This window comes from Asterias rubens, chromosome 6, assembly GCF_902459465.1.
Source record: "Asterias rubens chromosome 6, eAstRub1.3, whole genome shotgun sequence".
NCBI lineage: Eukaryota > Metazoa > Echinodermata > Asteroidea > Forcipulatida > Asteriidae > Asterias > Asterias rubens.
In genome coordinates this window covers 282,565-296,917 of record NC_047067.1, presented here as the reverse complement: position 1 = coordinate 296,917, position 14,353 = coordinate 282,565, and the positions used below count along the sequence as shown (strand labels likewise).

The following is a 14,353-nucleotide window of genomic DNA, read 5'->3' as shown; positions in this document are numbered from 1 at the left end:
TAACACGCCAAGTAGCATCGTGTTAATAGGTTGTTTAATGGTTCACCGGATGGACCCATAGTGACGTAGTGATCTCTCTTCAAGCCATACTGGGTTTATACAAGGTGATCAGTCAGTTGGTCTGTCTGTTTGTGTTTCTTATCAGACACTATTTCGTTAAATTGAGATTGATCTAACTCGGTCTTTTACGTCAGAATTTATAATTCATTTGGAGTTCTGGAACCACCCCCCCAATGATCAGTTAAGAGGTGAGACGTGTGAATGGCCCTAAATGTAGCACATGTGATGGTGACATATTGGTTTTGGGGCTACGTTTAGGTACAATGTTTTGTGGGCTGCCTTGATGCACATGGTTTGGGCTACATTTAGTTTAAAGCTATCGTTTAGTAAGGGCTATTCGATACGATGTACAGTGTTTGGCATTAAAACATTTAGACTATATCCTCATACAATATTGTGTATTCCTATAGCGATTATTCCTCCTGTGTGGATATATCATCACTCCGGATTTGCAGCAATATCTCAAAAACACGACCACCTTTTTCAAATAAAATTTTAGGTTAAAATTTTAAGGTTAATAGTTTTGTTAACATCTATATTTAATATAGGAATACACAATTGAACGGTTGGAAAAACTTAATGTACACATTGCCTTTAGGTACATGTTATACACCTAAGAAGAAATTGTGGCCAGACCGCCGTGGAAACCAGCCAAATAAGTAAAAGAAATAAAATGGAAAAGATTTCCTGAAATGTTTAATTTAATTGTATTTCAATGCCTGAATGCAAGCATTATACAATGAGTTATGTTTCAAAGTACATTCAGAATCAATACCTAACTTTTTCTAAGGAAATGCCCAGGGAATACTTCCGAGTGTCAAACCAATTAGATGGGGTAGCCATAACGTGGTAAGCCCGGCAGTCCTAAGGCTGTGCATTATGGTTTTACGATAATTCATCCCTCCTCAGGCTAAAGCTAGTCACAAGTTTTTCCGGACAAAATGTTTCAGGCTCTCCGTATTTTTTGAGCTTTTTCGATGAAATCTAATCCAAATATCGCATTGGATTTTTAATTACAATGTAGTGTCTTAAACTATTTGCGGAGATGAGCGACATGAAACAGTCGCGACTACCCGATCAACCTGACTTGTGTCTTTGACAATCTGAAATAATATAACACGCTTTCTGATTAGATAGATTTAGCAGTGACGCAGCGATGTGACCAATCTTACTCGCTGATATAATTCGTGTGAAGTTCAACGACCGATTGAGTTAATTATTCAGGCAATGCTAGAGCCAAAGCTTTGTTTGGACTGGTTTTATACCGTAACAGGGATATAGAGAAAGAGACAACCCCGCCGATTGTTAAACGATCGGAATACATACATAAATACACATCGGTGGAGATTGGAAGAATGTTTTAATCTGGAACTTCACAGATGGTGTTAATTGTGGTGATGTCTGCCCCCCTCTCCCACAATAAAAAAAAAACCCATGGTGTTTGATCAAATCATTGCATTCTCATTACTTCTTTTATTTGCAGTACGGTATGAAACAATAAATCTAATAATTTCCGTTTCTAAGGTTTTTGCATATACTATCTTTGAGAAACGATTACTTCAGTAATTTTCCACTGTTTTTATTTTAAAGTACAGTATTCTTTTACACACCAGTCTGAAGTAAAAAAAAAAAAAAAAAGAAATGTTTAATTTTGTTTGATATTTAGAAGGAAACAAATTGAGAAAGTCAAACCCGCTGAAGACCAACTCTGTAGGCCCTACAAGTCAATCTCCCTTCGTACTCTTCCTTCCTCCATGGAGGTCCGTGCTTCCTCCATGGTACGCCCTACCAGTCAATCTCCCTTCAATATTATCAGGGACTTACAAGCAAGAGGCTGTTGACAGGACAATGCTTTTAATAATCTCGTGTGTATCAAAGCATGGAGGTACATTACATGGTCACAGCAGATGAACACAAAGACAAGAACTGATGATAGGAGAGTTTGTTGTGTGTAGTCCAGCGGGGAACCACACTTCAATGGTAGCTGGGGTGTGACATGAAAAAAACATACTTGCTGTCTTTACGTGCTTTGTTGTTTTTCTTTTGTGGAAGATGGCGACCACGGTTTGATCGAATTGAATGTACGCTAAGTGCTTTGCAACAATGGTCGACAATTCATTATTTGTTAGCGCCCCAACTTCTGTCACAATGACCTATGCACTTCCAAGAAAAGGAATATCTAATAGATGCTAAATTTGCACCGGGGATAAATCTTAATAGACGCAACGAGGAAAACGTGAACACTTACAATACTGACGCAAAACGTTGTCCATTATTGCTTGCTAGCCGTGTCTCCAGTCTATATGTCGTGAGTATGTTGCAGACACACGGTAGCACGTTAAGGTCGAGCTGTCTAATGCACTGCACTCACGTTCTGTTGGTTATCAGGACGTGGGTTCCGGTCCTGGCCATGACACTGTAGCCTCTGACCCTAAGCCATACGATCCGATATTTGCCTTGTCCTTTGCATGAAACATCGAAGCCATGTATAGACCTACGGAACCAAAACACAATAATTTAACTAGGTTGCTTTATATTACACCATTACCTCGTCTGGGTTGAGGAGTCCTGTTCATTTATTTGTTTATAATCTGTTTTTATTTACAAATTTTATATTGTAACATTAATTTGTAAACTGAAAAGTTTCAAACAACAAAGCCATATAAGTGAGTAGTTTTTCGTATAGGCCTAATTATGCATTTAAAAGATCCAATCTGTGTTTCTATCATGGTCTGTCATTAACTTGCACTACAATGTTGCTTTCAAGGTATGACAGACATTCAAGGCAATGGACAGGGAGACATGTATGGACATGTATATAGTCTATATCTAATTTCCACCACGCACATTTTGCAATTCTACTTTACATAAAACAATGGAGGTAGAATTAGACTATCGGATAAAGCGCTATCTCTGAAATGGTCTTAGCGACCATGGCGACCCTTAACCATCCCCTTATGGGTGCGTTCGTTTAGCTTCCCTGAGTCTACCCCGCGGTGCTCACTCGGGTGAGCCCTTGACAAGAGCTAAACGAACAACCACTCACCACTCTCTCGTATAGTAGTGGCGTCATGCACCTGGGTCCAGCCCCCAAGTGATCCACTCCACAAGCAGGGCACTGAGGGCTGACACGGGTGAGCCCCTTGAATGACGTCAAAGCTATTCGAACGCACCGGGGGCAGTCCAGGGTCGACCAAGGGAAGCTAAACGAACGCACCCAATATTTTCGTTGTGTTCTGGGAATTTTATGAGATCTTTAGAGGCGTATTGATGAAAAGAGTGTGAAAAACTATTGGAACAATTGGGGGGGGGGGGAGGGCTTACCCTCTTAGACATAAAGGAACGGATGTAACTTGGCATGCCCACTTAGTTCTAATCTACACATATTGTTTTTATGACTTAAGATTTCACGAAGATTACGTCATAATGCTTTTGCTGATTACATTATTGTAGTTATCTGATCAGAAAAGTTCAGAACAACACGTTGCAAAAGCTACAACCTGTATGTTTAGTGGAAGGAGATTAAAGAATTCAAGCTTGAGTTCGACAACACCAGTAGTCATTTTAGCACCGGCCAAGTAGCAGCAAAGTTGTTTCTGTGATCGCTCTTCGTTTTTACGTACTATCCCGGTACTTGTTTGATTGAGCAGCAGGGGCAGCAGCGATCGGGAACGATGCCGCTTCTGCGTTGTTTCATCCTAGTCAGCCTATTGGCAATGGAAGGTGTGTTCTCGGACCCTGGTAAGTAGTCAAGGTTGTTGCTTCTCAATTCACCAAGACATTGAAGTTCCCCCTACGTCAAGCCAGTCAAGTAGAAACAAACGGTCGCAATAAATACCGACACGTGTATCCATGGAGGTAGAAGTCTACCTCCATGATATATCCCAACATATGCATAACATAACAAATCTGTGAAAAATTTGACTCAATTTGGTAATCGAAGTTGCAGAAGAATAATGGATGAAAAAACAAAACCTTGTTGCACAAATTAATTGGTGCAGATGCCTCATCAAAGGCTTCAGGTCTGAAATAATAGTTGAGTGAGAAATGACCTCTTCCTAAAGAATACGTTACCTCAGAGGGAGCCGTTTTTCACAATATTTTATACTATCAACAGCTCTCCATTGCTTGTTTCCAAGTAAGGTTTTATGCTAACAACCATTTTGAGTAATTACCAATAGTGTCCATACATAAGGTACTTTAAGTTATTATAGTCTTGACCCTTGATTGAGTGGCAGTGACCCATTAACATATTATCCTTTCCCGGAATCAAGGCAATACAAACACATAAGCTGATAAGCAGAAGTTGTTTTGAACTATTTCACGCTAATCCAAATCAAGATAAGTTGAAGTTGGTAAGGTAGTGCATTCTGCCCTATCAACCAGGCTCATAATAGTGAATGATACCCATACCTATAGTACATCCCTGTGAAGGTAAGGGGATTAACCCTCTTTAAGCCCTAGTAGTATGTGGCAACGTGCCCCTTGTTGCAACGTGCCCCTGGTGGCAAGCAGTGTGATTTGGGTCGATAGCCCAAACCAGCTATTGTAACCCTCATCTTATCTAGCAGTAGTCGTCCGGCAAAATAATGTCAGGCACTATTTAATAAAAAAGTAAAAAATTAATCACTATTATTCTTTTTGTAAAAGATTTGACAATGCTGTTAACTAATTTGAAGGTTTCGTGAATATGGCTCAATTCATTGTAATTTATATCAGCCATTTGAATAATTAATTGCTTCTTTTGAGAAGAGACTCCAATAGATACTTATGCGGAAACCAACGTTTAAATCGGGCCTTAAAGTAGGTCTACTTGTTTATATACACCAGTTGGCAGTAGAGTATTTCAGACGAAAATAGTTCTTTAGTAATTTACCACAAGATACATAATTCTCTTGAGGATTTTCACTTATATGAACTTTATGAAGACTAAGCTCCAGAATTGTTGTTTTATAATTAACAAACAACTAACCAAGGGAAAACTAACTGGGTAAATATTCAAGATTTGGGGTTGCAATAAAAAAAAAAGTTTCCCTATGAATATAGGGCTAAAGCCGAGTTATAGAACATTAACCGCGAGGTCGTTCTAATGCGTTGGTTCAAATCCCGCTCAATTCCTTGTCCCCACCCAAATCGTAATAACTAATAAACCTATGCATTGTCATTGAAGTTGTTGAGAGCAGATGAGACATTACTTCCCATGTTGGTGAAAATATAAAAATTAAGAACAGAATCTCAATGACAATCAAGAACTAATTGATTAAAACAAAACAATGAAATGGATTTATAGCAGCCAATATGTGGGAATTTTCAAAATCCGAAATGAGATTTGTGTAAAAAGCCGAAATGAGATTTGTGTAAAATGTCAACTGACATTAATACAAACCGAAAACAAAAGCAACAAATAAACAATCTGACTAGACAGGTCTCAACCCCCATGCAGTGCTGCCAGTGAATTATTTCCAGACTCTAACAAATGGAATTCTGATAAGAATTGAATTGTTTTAATTGAAGAGTTAATTCAATTAAAATAGTCCATGGAAATCGAATGTCATGAACGTGTGCTACACGAAATTATGTCCAAGTACTTGCTGACATGTTGGGGGGGGGGGGGGGGAAGTGGTAGCCATTCTGTCTTGTGATTAGTTTGAAAACAATTTAAAATCACTGCTTCTACAGGTATCAATTCTGTTACGTGCGCCTAATTCATGAAAACCAAAAGGAATTAGAGCACGGCAGAAACAAATAATATGCATGAAAAAGGGTAACCAGCAATTATATATACAACATATAAGCATTTATTACAAAAACAAAACAAGAATCAATATATATGAATATAAGAAAAGGGCCCTAAATGATAGACCTGGGTTTGCGATCGTCGAGTTGATGGCTGGCTCGTCGCACCGGTTTGTGGTGAAGTTAGAGACTCGCTGGTGCACTGGAAAGGCTTGGTATAAGATACAGCTCACTGGACAGATGCACCGGAACAGCTTGGTAGGATGTAGGCACACTGGTGCACTGGACCAGTCTGGTCCAGGCCATCTAGGAAGTGCAATGAACCTGGCGTGGGTTCAGAGCCATCTAGGAAGTGCAATGAACCTGGCGTGGGTTCAGAGCCATCTAGGCAGAGCACTGAACCGGGCGTGGGATCAGCGCCATCAACTTGAAGAAGATCAGAACAGTGGTAACTCACTGTCTTGTGGTCTGAAGGAGAACGAGAACAGTCAAGATTCTCTGTAGGGCCGAAGCACCAAAGCACTAGCTGTACCAGGGTGTGTGGCAAAGGCTGATGGTGTGACAAACATCTGGCAATGTCACTGCAGAGCAGAGCCTACGGCTGACAGGGTGGTGGTGCTCAGACGAATGTGAAGAGCATGGTGCAAACCCCAGTCTTTTAAAGAGCTTTCACAAAAGGCATACATGGCAATTACATAATAATTGTGCCAAATGCACTGAACTGAACAATAGTATTTTGTGTACTGATAGGCAGTGGTGTTGAAATACCACAGGTGCTTAAACATGTGGGCTTCAAGCAAACCAAAAGGGTATAGCTGTATGGCAGAATGATCAAAATGTATGCACCTGTAACAATATGTCAAACACGTTCTGTCATTTCACTGATTCTGTTGTTATTAACGTGTTTTCCCGCTCATCGCTGACAGCCCGTGCTTGTCAGTATAATCACCATTATACATAAATTTCCCCCCGAGAGTCCAATTCCGTCGGGATTTGGTTTGATGTGTGAAATAAAACAAATCTCTGAATGTTTTTCTCTCCCTTATTTGAGTTCAATTAAGCGTTAAACACAAACCGTTGCTACTGTCAGAGTGGTCTTAAGTAGCATTACCGTTTCAATCAAACTTAGCACAGCTTAGCACAGCTTTATACGGATTGTTATGTGCATTTATAATCAATTATATCCGTATAGTTATATAGGTATAGGTATAGGTATAGCTACATCAAGATAGATAGACAGATAGATACATAGATATATAGACAAACAGATTGAAACTAATCATGCCCATTATTATCGGCGAAGAGCAAACTTGTGGGGTAACCTCTAGAAATATTCAAGAGAATATTATGCTTTTACGAGATGTTATTGATTTTGCTAACTGGAATAATTTACAAGCTTGTCTTCTAAGTATAGATCAAGAAAAAGCTTTTGATCGTATCAGCTGGGTTTATATGTTTACTGTTATGGACAGAATGGGTATGCCACCGAAATTGATTAAGTGGATTAAAGTTCTTTACAGTAATCCTTATTGTAGTATTATCCTGAACAATTTTATTGGCGCTCCCGTTAAAGTTGAACGAGGGATACGACAAGGGTGCCCATTATCTCCTTTGTTGTACTCCATTTGTGCGGAGGGGTTAGCCTCCCTAGTCAGAAGTAGTTGTAAACTTAAAGGTATTGTTACCCCTAATGGGGAATGCAGTGTTCGTTTAATCCAACATGCTGACGACACTAATATATTTGTTAGTGACAATAAGGAATTCGATGTAATTCAGAACATTCTCAACGTGTATTGTAAAGGTAGTGGTTCTAAACTTAATGTTGATAAATCTAAGGGTCTTTGGTTAGGGAACTGGAGAAGTAGAAAAGATAGCCCTAGTAGTTTCAAATTTGTTAAGAAACTTAAAATTCTCGGTATCATATTTGGGACTGACATTACGCCTGAAGACAATTGGGGTCCCAGAATTAACAAAATTAGCTCTACTCTAGACAAATGGTCCAAACGTCACCTCAATTTGAATGGTAAAGTAGTTATTGTGAACAATTTGATAGGAGCAGGGATTAACTATTTGGGAAGCGTGCTTGAATGTCCCAACTACTGGATCAAAAAGATGAATGATCTTATTTGGAAATTTTTTTGGAGTGGGAAAATGGAGAAAATCAAGAGAAATACCATCATAGGTCCCCCAAAATTGGGGGGAATGGGCCTTTTGAATATTGAGAGTAAATTAATGAGTCTTAAGCTTCAATGGTTAGTTCGGTACCCATCCTCTGAAGGTAAATGGAAACTGTATTTTGATTACTGGTTGAAATGTGCCGGAGCAGACGATCATTTAGAATGGTACATATTTGCTAACATTCGTAAGAATCTTCAAATCACCCCGTTTTACCATGAACTTATCGTTGCTTTTAAGTACGCAGTAGGAAAGCTTGTATGCAATTTTACCAGCATTTGGGAAGCCATGGAAGTTCCATTGTGGAATAATGTCAAGGTTACTAGGGATGAATCACTTTTAAAGAGCCCTCTTCTAAAATCTGTGGGTTGTTATAATGTGGGTGATGTTGTCAGACAAGGAGAACTATTTTCCTTTCATGATATAGCCAGAGCATGTCAAATTAAACATATTAATGCTGGTAGAATTTTGAAGAGAATTGAAAAACACATAGATTATACGTTAATCAAAGAGAAAAGAGAAGGACCGGCAGTGCACACAAGTAACTGGCTTGCCATTTGTGATCATCAAAGCAAAACTGTTCCTATCTGTGAAACTAATGTGAAGTCTAATTATATGAACTGCATAATGTGTAAATTTGTTTCTCCCAAGGTGCAAGTTAAATGGAAACCCATTTTTCACCTAGGACAAGACTTACCTTGGGCTTCAGTTTGGATGAGTAATTGGAAAAATGGGTTAATGGATCCGGATGACAAACAGTTTATGTACAAACTTAGACATAGAATTCTACCAACTAAAGACGTTTTGCTGAAAATAGGTGTCGTTAAAGAACTAACATGCCCGCTTTGCAACACTAACAATGAAACTCACGAACATATCTTTATTTATTGTACCCACACTTGGGAGGCTTGGATCTTTGTGGAAAGACTGCTCAGAAAATATACTGGTAACAAACACTATTACTTGAATGACTCTAATAGAATTCTTGGTTATAATTTAGAACCAGTTCAGGCTATTGTCGTAGCTAAACTGCTCAGACTGATCTGGAATATAAGATGCAAAAAGGTTTTCAACAGTTATTCCAGACCAGCAGAAATTGACATCATCAGTCAGTTAAAAAAATCCTTGAAATACTTTCTCCGTATGGAGAAGACCAGATTGAGCCCAGAATCTTTCGAAACTATTTACACTAGAAATAATGCGTTGTGTTTCACTGTTAATGATGATGTCAATTTCGATTACTAATTGCTTTTCTCACCAAAGGCCGTCGCCGTGTTCCTATTTATGACCTTTTTGTTTATTTATTTTTGTTTTGTTAACCTTGATTGTCTAAAATAATTTCTACCCATTGTTTTTCTCGATCACCGTGATTAGATCACGCTAAAATGTATATATAAATATTTATGTCTCTTGTTCTTGTTTGTATGTTATCAATTTAATTTATATGTATTACAACCCGTAGCTCATTTAATCTGTTATATAATAGCAGTATGTATCGGAGCTTGTTGTATTGATGTATGTTGTTGCTGATAATTGTTGTTGAATAAACGGAGTAGTATAACTCCACATCAAGAGAAAAAAAAATATATATATTATTGTTATTTTCTGAGCTTCTGTTACTTACTGTGCCTGTTATATATTAGAAGTATTTACTGGAGTGTCTTTTGATAGTGTGTTTATTTGATGTATGCCTTTGCTGATGAATGTTGAATAAACGGAGTAATATAACTCCACATCAAGAGAAAAAAAAAATATATATATATAATATATATATTTCTGACAGGCACCCCCGAACAAAGATATTGACAAAATTGGGAGACCACCAACATAGGGCTAGATAGCTCAGTTGGTAGAGCGCCGGCACGCTAAACCGGAGGTCGTTGGTTCAAATCCCGCTCTAGTCAATTTTCTTTGTTCAATCCAAAATCATTTAAAAAAAATGTTCCCAGTCAGTTTCCCTTGTGGTTTATTATTTGATATCTGATATAAAAAAGTCGCATCCCCTTAAGGTGATCCCCTGTCTGCCGCTTCCCAGGTTGTATCGTTACCCGGGTGTGATCCCTGGCTACACGGCAGTTTGCGGTTTAATGGCTTCTGACAGGCACCCCCGAACAAAGATATTGACAAAATTGGGAGACCACCAACATAGGGCTAGATAGCTCAGTTGGTAGAGCGCCGGCACGCTAAACCGGAGGTCGTTGGTTCAAATCCCGCTCTAGTCAATTTTCTTTGTTCAATCCAAAATCATTTAAAAAAAATGTTCCCAGTCAGTTTCCCTTGTGGTTTATTATTTGATATCTGATATAAAAAAGTCGCATCCCCTTAAGGTGATCCCCTGTCTGCCGCTTCCCAGGTTGTATCGTTACCCGGGTGTGATCCCTGGCTACACGGCAGTTTGCGGTTTAATGGCTTCTGACAGGCACCCCCGAACAAAGATATTGACAAAATTGGGAAACCACCAACATAGGGCTAGATAGCTCAGTTGGTAGAGCGCCGGCACGCTAAACCGGAGGTCGTTGGTTCAAATCCCGCTCTAGTCAATTTTCTTTGTTCAATCCAAAATCATTAAAAAAAAATGTTCCCAGTCAGTTTCCCTTGTGGTTTATTATTTGATATCTGATATAAAAAAGTCGCATCCCCTTAAGGTGATCCCCTGTCTGCCGCTTCCCAGGTTGTATCGTTACCCGGGTGTGATCCCTGGCTACACGGCAGTTTGCGGTTTAATGGCTTCTGACAGGCACCCCCGAACAAAGATATTGACAAAATTGGGAGACCACCAACATAGGGCTAGATAGCTCAGTTGGTAGAGCGCCGGCACGCTAAACCGGAGGTCGTTGGTTCAAATCCCGCTCTAGTCAATTTTCTTTGTTCAATCCAAAATCATTTAAAAAAAATGTTCCCAGTCAGTTTCCCTTGTGGTTTATTATTTGATATCTGATATAAAAAAGTCGCATCCCCTTAAGGTGATCCCCTGTCTGCCGCTTCCCAGGTTGTATCGTTACCCGGGTGTGATCCCTGGCTACACGGCAGTTTGCGGTTTAATGGCTTCTGACAGGCACCCCCGAACAAAGATATTGACAAAATTGGGAGACCACCAACATAGGGCTAGATAGCTCAGTTGGTAGAGCGCCGGCACGCTAAACCGGAGGTCGTTGGTTCAAATCCCGCTCTAGTCAATTTTCTTTGTTCAATCCAAAATCATTTAAAAAAAATGTTCCCAGTCAGTTTCCCTTGTGGTTTATTATTTGATATATATATATAGGTATATATATATATAGGTAGATAATATAGATAGATATATAGATTCTCTTTATCTTATAATACCATAGCGGTATTTATTGGAGCGCTTAAAGTTTGTTTTGTTTGATGGTATGTTGTTGCCGATATCGATGTTGAATTAAGTGAGTTGTTTAAAGGAACACGTTGCTTGGATCGGCCTTTGAAAAGCGTTTGTAACCATTTGTTATAAAATGCATGTGGTTGGAAAGATGTTTTGAAAGTAGAATTCAATGATCCACACAAATTTGCCTCGAAATTGCGTGGTTTTCCTTTTACTTTGCTAACTAACACGGTCGGCCATTTATATCAAAAATTTGACTCCCATAAATGGCCGACCGTGGTAGTCGACGAGGTAAAAGGAAAACCACGCAATTTCGAGTGATACTAGTGTGGATCATTATATTCTACTTTTAAAATATCTTTCTAATCATATGCATTTTATAACAAACGGTTACACACGCATTTCAAAGACCAACTCGACCGATCCAAGGCAACGTGTTCCTTTAAATCCACCCAAACCCCTCAAAAGAAAAAGAAACTGAAAAGAAACTGAAAAAAAACGGGAAAAAACCTAGAGTTTCCCTAAAGGCAATCAGTTTGGTTGTGTTGAGTCATAAACGAACTCTTTTTAAAATATCCAAGCAGAAGTGAACCGTCCAGTTCTGTAAAAAGGTGAAACAATTTAATCAGAGTTTATCGCGTTCTTGCAAAGAACATCATTCTCCAATGTGGTTTTGTTTGTTGGATTTATGAGGCCAACAAAAGAAGTCAAGTAATGTCAGTGTCTTCAAAAAACAAAAATAAAATCCCCAGAAAGAAACAAGAGGAAGAAGAAAGAAGAAGAAAAGAAACCAAAATGAAATTCAGGAAAGCTCATTATAGTGTATCCAATGGTTGACTTGTTAGCCTATAATATAGAGTTAGGGTTAGGGTTAGGGTTAGGGTTAGGCAAACAATCAAACCAATTTTAGATATAATCTAAAATTATTCTTACTGTCCGGCAGGGGAAAACGACTAAAAGTTCACGGTCAGACCATGTATTATACTTTATTCAGTGCACCTGTCAGCAGACACCTACACTTTTACTATTGTATTTTAAATAAAAGTAATACTTTTCAAATATTGATGTATTTAATCAAGTTTTTATAATCGCTGTTCGGCCATGTTGTCGCTAACATTATGAACTCGTTGTGTCATGTCTATAATGTTCGTCTGTCCCTTTGTCTGCATGTTTGTCTGTTTGTTTTGTTTCGTTGTTTGTCTGGCTGTTTTTAGTACAAGCTTCTGCTTATCAAAACGGCCCAATACTCTTGTTATTAAATTTATGTCTTCTGTTATAAAGTCGCCTGGAAGTGGTATTTTTTCAAAATAAAGCTTTTGTCACTAATAATAATATGTGCTGAGTGGAATGTGAATAAACAGTTAACTAAGGTTTTAAAAAATCAGTTCTTATGTTATTAACAAATTTAAGAGTAGACCCCGACCCGAGAGGGCGCTGTTTGTGACGTCAATCGAGGCAGACTTTGCCTGTAATGCGTAGAGTAAACACAATTGCAAAGTACATGTACAGACCAAGTCGTGAGTTTGTACGTTTCAAAACATTTGTTTTTGTTTTTCCTGCAATGCCGACCAGGTGTGTTGCTGCTGAATGCAGAAAAACACTTTTTGAAATGTACCAACTCATGACTTGGACGTACATGTACTTTGCACGTGTGTTTACTATACGCATTGCAGGCAAAGTCTGCCTCGATTGACGTCACAAAAGGGGTAGGCGGAGTCAGCCCCCCAAACAACTTTGTATATTTTTTTAACATATAAATCGTTACAAACAATTACTAAAAAAATTGTTTTATTGTTCGTAAGCATATACTCTTATGTTTGAAAGAAAAAAAAATATATTTCCAGGTGACAAGAAATTGTTGATATTTTTGAAGGAAGTATTGAAATAAATGTGTATTTGAATTGAATTAACGTGTATTTGATTTAAGTTTTGCATTTTTTCAGGTCAGTCATTCGACGGGTGCCCTAGCTTTGACGACCAGTTGAATACCCCAGAGGAAAATGACGTCATCATAGAGCCTCGTTTCGAGATGGCAACGAGCGACACCAAGAAAGGATACATAGCAAACGGGACATATGATTGTGAGTTTGTTTTGATATAGAATAAAAGAAAATCAGCAGTACGAGACTTGCTTACAAAGAAAACGATTTATGCATAAGCTAGGTAAACAAAAGTGATTTTTTTTTTCATTTGAGTTAATCTATACTCTAAAGAAATATACTCCGGGTCATGATTGACTAGAATCTGGGTACCTAAGGTCCTGACAAATTACAAAAGGTACATTTCCTTTAAAACAGAGTACGTGATGGTTTTCCACTAATGGCATTGCACTCGAGCTGCTAAGCAAAGTTCGCTTTTACAACTGTATTGAGAGTGGAAAATAATATACACACTGCACAAAGGCTCGGTTTCACAGAAGACATTACAATATTTCTAAGATGACCAAAGCTCATGTATGTATTGTTTGCGTTTTATACAATACAGACTGCAAATTAGATTTTTTTTAGTCTGTGTTTTTCAGTCGAGTTGAAAGTGAAGGTGGTATAGCGTTTCATAAATTCCATTTGGCCGTTACTGGCAAAGATTGTCTGGCTGCGTTCCACCATTGGGCTCAAGGTTAGGAATCTACTGATATACCAAGGTAATGGGTATTTGTACATCGGTTTGTGTCATTTATATGACACAGTGGAATATGATTTCTAAAATGTGTATTCATAATACACTTTTCAAGAGGATTGCCTGACGAATTAAAATAATACGATACGCTTCTTGGCATGCTATGTGTAATACAACATAACCAGACATGAGGTCGATTCCATATAGCTGGTTAAGGACAAAACGTAGCTAAGCACAAAATGTGCTTACCAGAATAAGGTTACCGACCATACTACCATGTCACATAAACCATCTATAGCTGGTATCCTGCTAATTCTTGCTAAGCACAACATTTGTTGGCAAACTTGTCTGGTTAAAGAGTTTATTAAAGGATTTGGGTACTTTTTCAAAATGTCCACAGATTTACATTTAACTTACAGGGTTTGA

At 38.4% G+C, this 14,353-nt stretch overlaps 5 non-coding genes across 5 annotated transcripts; all 5 read left to right on the top strand.

The window, feature by feature from the left end:
* Positions 1-9,802: 9,802 nt before the first annotated feature.
* On the top strand, positions 9,803-9,875 carry Trnas-gcu. The gene has a single exon. It is a non-coding gene; the product is annotated as a tRNA-Ser (tRNA).
* Positions 9,876-10,120: 245 nt separating this feature from the next.
* Trnas-gcu lies at positions 10,121-10,193 on the top strand. Its single transcript has one exon. It is a non-coding gene; the product is annotated as a tRNA-Ser (tRNA).
* A 245-nt stretch (positions 10,194-10,438) lies between these two features.
* Trnas-gcu lies at positions 10,439-10,511 on the top strand. The gene has a single exon. It is a non-coding gene; the product is annotated as a tRNA-Ser (tRNA).
* A 245-nt stretch (positions 10,512-10,756) lies between these two features.
* Positions 10,757-10,829, top strand: Trnas-gcu. Its single transcript has one exon. It is a non-coding gene; the product is annotated as a tRNA-Ser (tRNA).
* Positions 10,830-11,074: 245 nt separating this feature from the next.
* On the top strand, positions 11,075-11,147 carry Trnas-gcu. The gene has a single exon. It is a non-coding gene; the product is annotated as a tRNA-Ser (tRNA).
* The last annotated feature ends 3,206 nt before the right edge of the window (positions 11,148-14,353 follow it).